Source organism: Epinephelus lanceolatus, chromosome 2, assembly GCF_041903045.1.
Source record: "Epinephelus lanceolatus isolate andai-2023 chromosome 2, ASM4190304v1, whole genome shotgun sequence".
Taxonomy (NCBI): Eukaryota; Metazoa; Chordata; class Actinopteri; order Perciformes; family Serranidae; genus Epinephelus; species Epinephelus lanceolatus.
Genome location: NC_135735.1, coordinates 33981362 through 33990467, shown reverse-complemented (window position 1 = coordinate 33990467; position 9106 = coordinate 33981362).

Genomic DNA, 9106 nt, shown 5'->3' with positions numbered 1-9106 from the left:
AACATTACTATTTAAAACTGAACAGAAAGTGTTATTTATCTATGCTCTCTTCAAAGCCATATAAAAATAACACAAAATACATGTGTTTGAGAAGCACTGTGCATATGGCTGAATAATGAGACTTGGATTATACTGCATGAGTTGTGTGAGAGTTTGTAAACACATATTTTGATATAGTTTTGCGGTTGTTGTTGTGGACCCCAATCAATCAGTAAAGCAATTTGTTTTCTTCATGGATTAGATGTAAAACTGCATGACTAATTGATTTACAAAGGGTCATTTTGTGGGTGAAGTATTCCTTTAAAAACAGCAGTGCTTTGAACTAAATGCTATTATAAGCACATTAACATGTTCACAGTGACAATGCTAGGCTGCAGCTGGTTGGCAGGTATAATGCTTACAATGTTTACCATCTTTGTTTAACGTGTTAGCATGCAACGTTTGTTAGGCAGTAGTAAACAGGAAGTACAACTGAGGAGAATGTGGTGTTAGCTTTATTTACTGTAAATCTGACCAAAAACTTCCAAAACTTAGATCCATCTAATAGCTGTCGAGCCATTTCGTTCAAGACTGTAAATGTCAGCCTCGTGGTGGTGCTAGGGGAAAAGTCAGGGAAACACCACAATCACAGGTTTATTATTAGGCACAAGCTGCAACCTCCAGGGCTGAAAAATTAAGCAAACACTGAGGTGCCAAAAACTGCAGTTCTTTGAATGGCCACTTGAGGCTGGCCCCAGAAACCGGACAATCCTCATAGACCTCCATGTTAATATTCCTTACTTTTTTTTACCTGAATGAACATGTTAACGGCCTGGTACAAAAGATGGTTTTGATCTCTGTAGCTAATTTCAATATTCATGAAAACTGCGAGGGGGTGAATTTTTAAATAACTCACCTGCTTACATTTTATTAAGGCTTAAAGTTATGCATAATTAATTCGAGTGACAGGCTGTCTGCTCTTAGTGTCCTCAGATTCTCAGTCAGATCCACCCCTCACTCCTCCACAGCACCAGCCTTTTACCCAAATACTGTCACTCTGGCTCCAAAAACCGAGATGAGATGGCTGAAATGCTGAAGTTTCATAACAAGAGTCCAAAAACCAGTGGGTGATGTCACAGTAGCTACGTCCATTATCTTTTAAGTCTGGGCCTGGGCACCATGACAGTCTCTACAAAATGTCATGGTAATGTAGCTAACAGTTGTTGCACAGGCTGTCATGTACTACTTTTGTAGCAACATGTATTGCATTGACAAACACATTTCTTCGTCTTCTGAGCTACATTCTGTCACATCATGTCCTCCTAGCATGTGTTGAACTATATGTACTAAACACTGTGTCGGCCATATAACACTTATTGTGAGAGACGCACTGATGAACTCAGTGGAATCAGTAGCACTTTAGCATGCAGAGTATTTTCAGCGAGTCGTCACTGCTCGTCCTCTAGATTTCACGGAGATGGATAATTCTCTGTACTTTACATGCAGAGTGGGGAGCCGTCAGTCAGATCGTCTGTCGCTGGAACCAACCAAGATGAGTCAGGCAGGAGACAGTGGTGAGCTCATGCACAGCAGGCGGACGAAGGACAGAGATGACAACAGAGACATCTTCAACAAAAGAATTCAAGCAAGTATATTTGTACAAATCAAAGCGGATGTGATCCATATTTTGACAGTTGAGGATGTTTGTGTGTTTCTGCAGTTGTGTTAACAGTAGTTCTGGTGCAGTTATCCAATTTCCCAAATAAATCTGATGTTGGACCAGGCAACCTTGTCAGAAGCACTTGGTTTGATCCAGCACACCAGCCACTGTTATCTAGTCATCCCTGTATTCTGGACATCATGTATTTGCACCGAAATGGCTGTTACCTTGGCAACCATTGAAAAACACGTCATCTGGACAATGTCATGATTTCATTTCATTATCATAATGAGACCAGTCTCGACGTTAGCCCATTTTCACCACATGAGCAATGAAAATCCATAAAGGATTGTACTTTGTTCTTTTTAGTCAAACAGAGAATCAAAGTACTTTTTAACAACAGACTGTTGTGTTTACAGTCGGTTTGGCCCACTGCTTCATTTGGTGCTATTAAAGGCAGGTTACAAGTGACTTAAACCAGGACACAAACACAGAACAAACACAGAAGAAGACATGGTGTAATTCTGGTATAAATTTAGAGAAATAAAGCCATCATTTTCTCCTTGGATGACTGCTACTGTTCCGCGTCAAGTGAAAGAACATTCAATTAATCTGTATCAGAAGACAGGTTGTCTCGTTAAGCTGCACTCTGCAACATCGCTGTGTAAAATCTGATGTTTGCCTGAGGAGAGAGTGTTATTCTTTTCCTGTTAATCTCACAATGTTCACTTGGTGTCACAGCTCCTGTCATTGGCATTGTGTTTGTGAAAGCACTGACTTACAGAGAGCAGAAAAAGGTTGAGATGCCCCCTCACAGGGACACTCCCAAAAACCTGATCTTCATTCAAAATGGAGATGATTCTTGTGTTGCAGCCTGGTCAGTTGTATCGAGCTGACAGATCAGCGCAGTGCACATTATGGCTCAATTCATGTGTGAGCCTCTGTTACTTTTTGCCAGAGCCTTTTCACATATTTCCTTCGCTCTCATGCACCTGACTGAAATTTTCTCTGTGCTTTCAGAAGATTACATCCATAGTCCTGTCAGTGAAATTCAACCCAGCCTAATCTCCACCCCTGCTGGCTTGTGCTAATGTTTCCACAGCACAGGGTCAACCAGTGCAACATCTGCACTCCAGCAGAAATTACCTTGACGCTCACATGTCTTTCTTTTGTCCCCAGATAACTTTTGATCAATCAGACTAGTTCCCCTCAGGCGAGGCCTGAAACCTCAGACCTCAGTTAAAATGTGAAACAAAGGGCCCACTGAAACAGCCTCTAAATAAGGTGAAAGAGGGAGTGGAAATACTAAAAAAGAAAAATGTGAGAAGGTCATTTTGTCTGGCTCCATCGCCTTGAAACAGGAAAACCTCCCTCCTCCACCTCCCTTTTTAATCAGTGCAAGAAACAGGTGGGCTCTTAAGTTTCTCTGTGGTTCTGACTCACTAAACTTTTATTGTTTAAATGAATATTTGCATGTTATGAACAGTGATGTTTCAGTTATGTGTTAGCCATAACAAAGAAGAAAAGCAAAGGACTGTTGTTTAGCAGCCTAAAACACTGAAGTATGAGAGGGTTAAAAACGTTGTCCTATGTGCAATTACTCCTTCACATCCGGGCCTATCTCTATCTTTCCCTCATTTTGTCAAAGAAGCCAACGCACACACAAACATGCCCTATTTCCCCCAATAATGTAACACATTAACCCACTTCAGTGTTCTTTTCCACAATGTAAAACTGAGCATATATTGTTGAAAGCCGTAACTTCAGTGCTGAGGAGGACAAAAGCGTAGGTGAAATGAATCACTGCATTGCATAATAGAGGATGGTGATACCCATGAGAGCTGCATGTAACTACATTTTTTCTGGCCTCAAAAACAATGAGTCCGAAACCCTCTTACATCATTTTGTCAAACTTTTACTTTGTACAGTACTTACACACTGACCAAATTTCTAGTGACACTTTCATAAGGCTCACCTGAAATTAGCAAACTACGAAGGTTAATGTAGTTTACATTACACCTGCTAATCATCAGCATGTCAGCATTGTGAGAGAACTAATGCTGATGTTTTGTAAGCTACAGCAGGTGGTTGTAGACTCTTTTATTGAACAAGTTTGCTCATGTTCAGCTTATAACAATTAACATTTTGGGGTAAAGGTAATAGGCCTACCACCTACATTACAATTTATACCAACACTTTAAACATCACATAATGCTCACAGCAAAGGCACAAAATGTCTGCAGAAATCTAAATTCTGAGAGCAAAGTAAAAATGTGCATATTAAAGGAATACTCCACTCATAAAATAACCATTTATGTATCAATTACTAATGTCATGTTACCTTGAATTTGTAAAGGGAACTTTGTTTTTCTGGAATGCCTCCACAGAAAACGGCGAACATGTTTATAGTTTTACTGTTAAACATGGTCCCCAATCAATCAATACATCAATATGTTCACCATTTTCTGTGTAGGAATGCAAAAAAAAAATTCAAGGTAAATTCAAGGTAACATGGCGTGACTTATTGATACAAAAGGTCATTTTATGGGTGAAGTATTCCTTTAAAGTCAAAGTTTTACAGATGCCCCAAGAAGCAAGTGAGAAAAAAATACTGGTGATCAATTTTCTAACTTTGAGCTAACCTGTTTCTTCTGTCTTTATGATTTACAAAGAGATTAAAGAGAAAGTTTGCCAGGATAATCTTTCCAAGATCCTTTTTTTGTTGTTGCCAGGATCATTTTTTTGTGTTTGTTGTTGTACTACTCATTTTGGCCATAAGAGCTAAATGGACTGTATTTCTGCACTACATGTCACATTCACCCATACACACTAACAATCACACACTGGAGGCTGAGGCTACAATACATAGCTACCTGTTCCTCAGCAACCTTTCACACACACTCACACACCAATGGAACAGCCATCAGTACCAATTTGGAGTTCATTATCTTGGCCAAGGACACTTCGACATGCAAACTGGAGGAGCAAGGGATCGTCGAGTCACCAATCTACTGATTGGTGGACGACCTGCGCTACCTCCTGAACTACAGTTGCCCAGGGAGAGACTTAAATGCACCACTACCATGGTCTCTAAATCTGACGAAAAGAATTCATGTTTTCTTTAAGGTGAATTTGAAGTTCACAATGCTCTCTAATTACAAAGTACATATATTGAGTGTTGGCAAAATATGTAACATTACTATCATGTCTTTCTTTTGGCTAGAAATATACTTTAATTAGTGCTAATCTGTCATTAGCATTAGCTATACTACCGTTAACTTGCTAGCTAACGAGTGACAAGCATTGTTCACGGCTAACTAACAGCTACAACCCAGGTTAAATTAACTAGCTAACGTTAGTCCACAGTAATGTTAGGATAAGTAAACGTGACACTTCATCCCTTATTATGTATTAATGGCAGATAAGTGCCAATTAAAATAAAATACAATTTTGAGCTAAGAAAGAGTTTTGACCGCACATACCGTTGCATAACTTTCTGGCACACAATAGGCTACAGTGTCTACCATGTGTTTAGAGTGCATGGTGAAATTAAAACTCACCTGTAACAAAACCAAAATGCTTATAGCCCTACTGAGAACATGAGGTATTTCAGATTCTTGTGGCCGAAATGAGTATTACAACAACAAACACTTAAAGCCACAGTGTGTAGGAATTTCTCCCATCTAACGTTGAAATCATATATTGTATTCAAACAGATGGCGCACTCTAGCGCCTCACTGTTTCAAACACGTATTGCAACTGTAGCCACTGTGTACCAAAAAGCTATGATAACACTGATGAAACCATGTCATCCGATACTACATGGAGTATTCATTCAGGCTCCTACACAGACACACGCGACGCGAGTTGACAAACCCCCTCCTCACCATGCTGGGTGTGTTTACAACATAGGACTGTTGGGGCGGATGTAAATTGAAACAAACCAATCACGTCTTGTCTTTTGACAACTGACAAGTGGCTCAACCTCACACACCTCATCCCTCTCCTCGCATTACTACGCCGCTAACAGCTGTTAGTGGCCAGCGGCACTACTGCCGCATAACAAAGTCCCACTCTTTGAGCATAATGCAGGATCATGTATTATGCAGCATCACGGGAGACGGAATCCTCGTCGCCAAGAAAGTGCAAAAAGGAATCAAAAAGGCAGCGTGACCGGTGAATTAAAAAAACAAGGGTCAGCATTGGGGTTGCCTTTCCCAGATGGAGAGAGCTGCTGAAGGAGAAAGGTAATACAATCACAAGCCAGCGCTAACAGCGGCTAACAGCGGCGCAGTGATGTGAGGAGGGGGATGAGGCTGTTAGCGACCAGCGAATTAAAAAAATGAAGGCCCACATCGGGGTAGCCTTTCCCAGGTAGAGAGAGCTGCTGAGGGAGAATGGTAACTTAATGCAATCACAGGCCAGCACCGCTGTTGGCTGTTAGCCGCTGTTAGCGGCCAGTCGCTAACAGCCTCATCCCTCTCCTCGCATCACTGCGCCGCTGTTAGCCGCTGTTAGCGCTGGCCTGTGATTGCATTACCATTCTCCCTCAGCAGCTCTCTCTACCTGGGAAAGGCTACCCCGATGTGGGCCTTCGTTTTTTAAATTCGCCGGTCACACTGCCTTTTCTATTCCCTTTTGCGCGTTCTTGGCGACAAGGATTCCGTCTCCCATGATGCTGCATATGCATGATCCTGCATTATGCTCAAAGAGTGGGACTTTGTTTCAAATTTGCCAGGGTAGTAGCGAAGCGCCTCTTGCTCCTCTCTTTCGGCTCCTCAGTCACGCAGTGCTGGCCTGGCTCTCAACGAAAACGCCGAAGGTGGTGCTGTATGTCCCTTGCTGGCGGGTGTATTCTCAAGATGGCGAAACGTAATGGAACCCCACAGACGACTTACCCGCACAATGTACAAACAAATCCGAAATTCTCCTTTTACGAGAATAAGTCAGATTATTGGTGGAGGTAACAGTACACCAGTGATGACATATTTATGAATGCAGACATCAATTTTTGCCAATAAACAACTGAAAATGTTACACAATGTCCCTTTAAGATCAGACTTAGAAATGGATCACTAGACTTTTTTCCCCACTTGCCTTTGGGTTTGGGGTTTAAAATCAGAGTGATTAAAAATATTTTAAATTTTATAAAGTGAGACATTATCTTGATTATAAATTGGTGTAAATAATGCATATCAAAACCAAATACAGCTACATATTTGAAAACACTGACAATATTAGGTGAACAAACCTTTCACTTTACATAAATACAAAAACGTTCCAGTGATCAGAGAGGTTTTCAGAAGAAATATACATGTACAGTAGTTTGCAATACAAGACGGACAACATAATTTCACAGGCTCATGTCAAAATTAGCTCCAACAATCAGGACACGAGGGACATTAAGGCGATGCAAAAGACGGGATCAGCAAGTCCCATCAATCATTCACGACAGCAGGCAGGACTCTGGCAGTGTGATGGATGACAGCGGTGAAATGAGACAGAGAGGAATGCACCATACGTCCAGCTTGTCACACTAAGTTTATACTGCCACACATCAGTGCCTCCACCACTTCATGATCAGCGTCAGCGAAGGCCGCTTCAAGCAGTGCAGCCTATGCATGAAGATGTTGCAATCATGTGTCGGAGGAGAAATTAATGGTGGTTGTCTTTTCCTCACATCACATGCAACCCACAGCTCCATGATTTCACGAATCATCTATCACCTGTTTGGACTGGATAAAGAAGAAATCAGCAGTCCGAACACAAACACCAAAACAGCACCCCCATTTGCTTTTAAATCAGTACTTGTACATAATTATCCCACATCACATACTTTGTAGTCAAACACGCATACACATGGTGTAGGCCTAAATGTAACTGTTTACTTGCATGTGATTATGTAAAAGGCTGTCTGTCACTGAGCAGTCAGTATGGAAAAGTGCTGGAGCTAATGAGAGGGCAAGAACTCTTACTTATAATATAAAATCCCCTTGTTAAATTTAGTATGAAATTAATGGAAAACAAAGTTTTTCCTCCCCATCATCTCCATTTGATTAAATTGCAGACGCGACTGGCAACTGAGCTGCAGCTGCAGCAGCAGTCACACAAGGACAGCATTAACATTTAGAGGCTTTTTAAATGCAGGAGCAGTCAACATTGTCAAAATTACCAGGTGGTGATAATTGCACTAGGAGACAAAAATAGTTTGCTTTAAGCAGGATGCTGTCACTGAAAGCAGCTGTGGGGAAAACAAGTCAGAGGCAGACATCCTGGGCTGTCCCGTGTCGCCAGCAGCCTAATAAACTGACCACAGTGTTTGACACGCTGTTCTACATGCTGTTAAAGTCTTCATGCTCCAGCACGCAAGTGGCAAGAAAAAGCCATTGCTCTGTATCCACTCGATCCTCTGTATGTTCACTTTTACTGTTAGATTCACAAGTTCTCACTTTCTCATTCTTTTCATGGGTCCATCCTTAAAACAATCTCACTCCCAGGATACAAAACTACATATTTCCTCAGTGGTTGAAACATTTCAAATCTGGTCGAAGACAATTCAATTTCATGTGCAAAAAATGAAGTTTGGACTCTCATGAGGGACTGAAACTAGAAATTATGATATGATGTCTTCTTTATCTGTATATGGTGACAGACGCTTGGTGAAGTTCAGTTCACGATCTTTGGAGTAAATTTGATAAATAAACCATAAAAGATGATATCTAAGTACATAACATGCAGTGTTGTGGTACACAGGAATGGCCTTAGTCTCAAGACGAGTCTCAGGGCCACTTTTTGAGATGTCTCATCTTGGACTAGATTGCATTTTTAATTAGCCTTTGTCTTGGTCTCGGACAAAGAGGACTTGGGATTTTATTTTAAAATCACCTACAGGGACATCACTAAATTGCCTATGCAGTAAAGGGGTGTTGAATTAAGATGTTTAAGTTGATTTCAGCTCCGTAGTGTTTGTTAGCCTAAACACAATGGCAATAAAAAGAGGGGAATGAAGAGGAATCTTTGTTTGCTTTCTGTGGATGTTTTTTATGGGAATGTAGATAGATCTCTTAGATCAGTTTGAGGAGTGCCTAAAGTTCACATGTTCCACATTTTATCCTAAAGTGCGGGACTCACACTGGTCTGGTCTTGACCTGGCCTCAACCCCTCAAAGTCTTGGCCTTGTCTCAGTCTCGATACACTCCGCACTTCGTCATGACTTTGTCTCAGTTAAGGTGGTCTTGACTACAACACTAATAAAATGTATATGGCCATCAGGAAGGGATTAAGCTACAGATGTAAGACATCAAATGACGTCTTTTCTAATTCTTTTGTGGCTGTTAAACTGTTTTCATTGCTGCAAAACGAAATATTTCACACAAACTAGATGTCTATCACATGACTAATCATACTTTTAATTTTTTTCAAAATCAATTTGATTTGTTCAACTGTAAAAATGGCAGCAAGTAATGT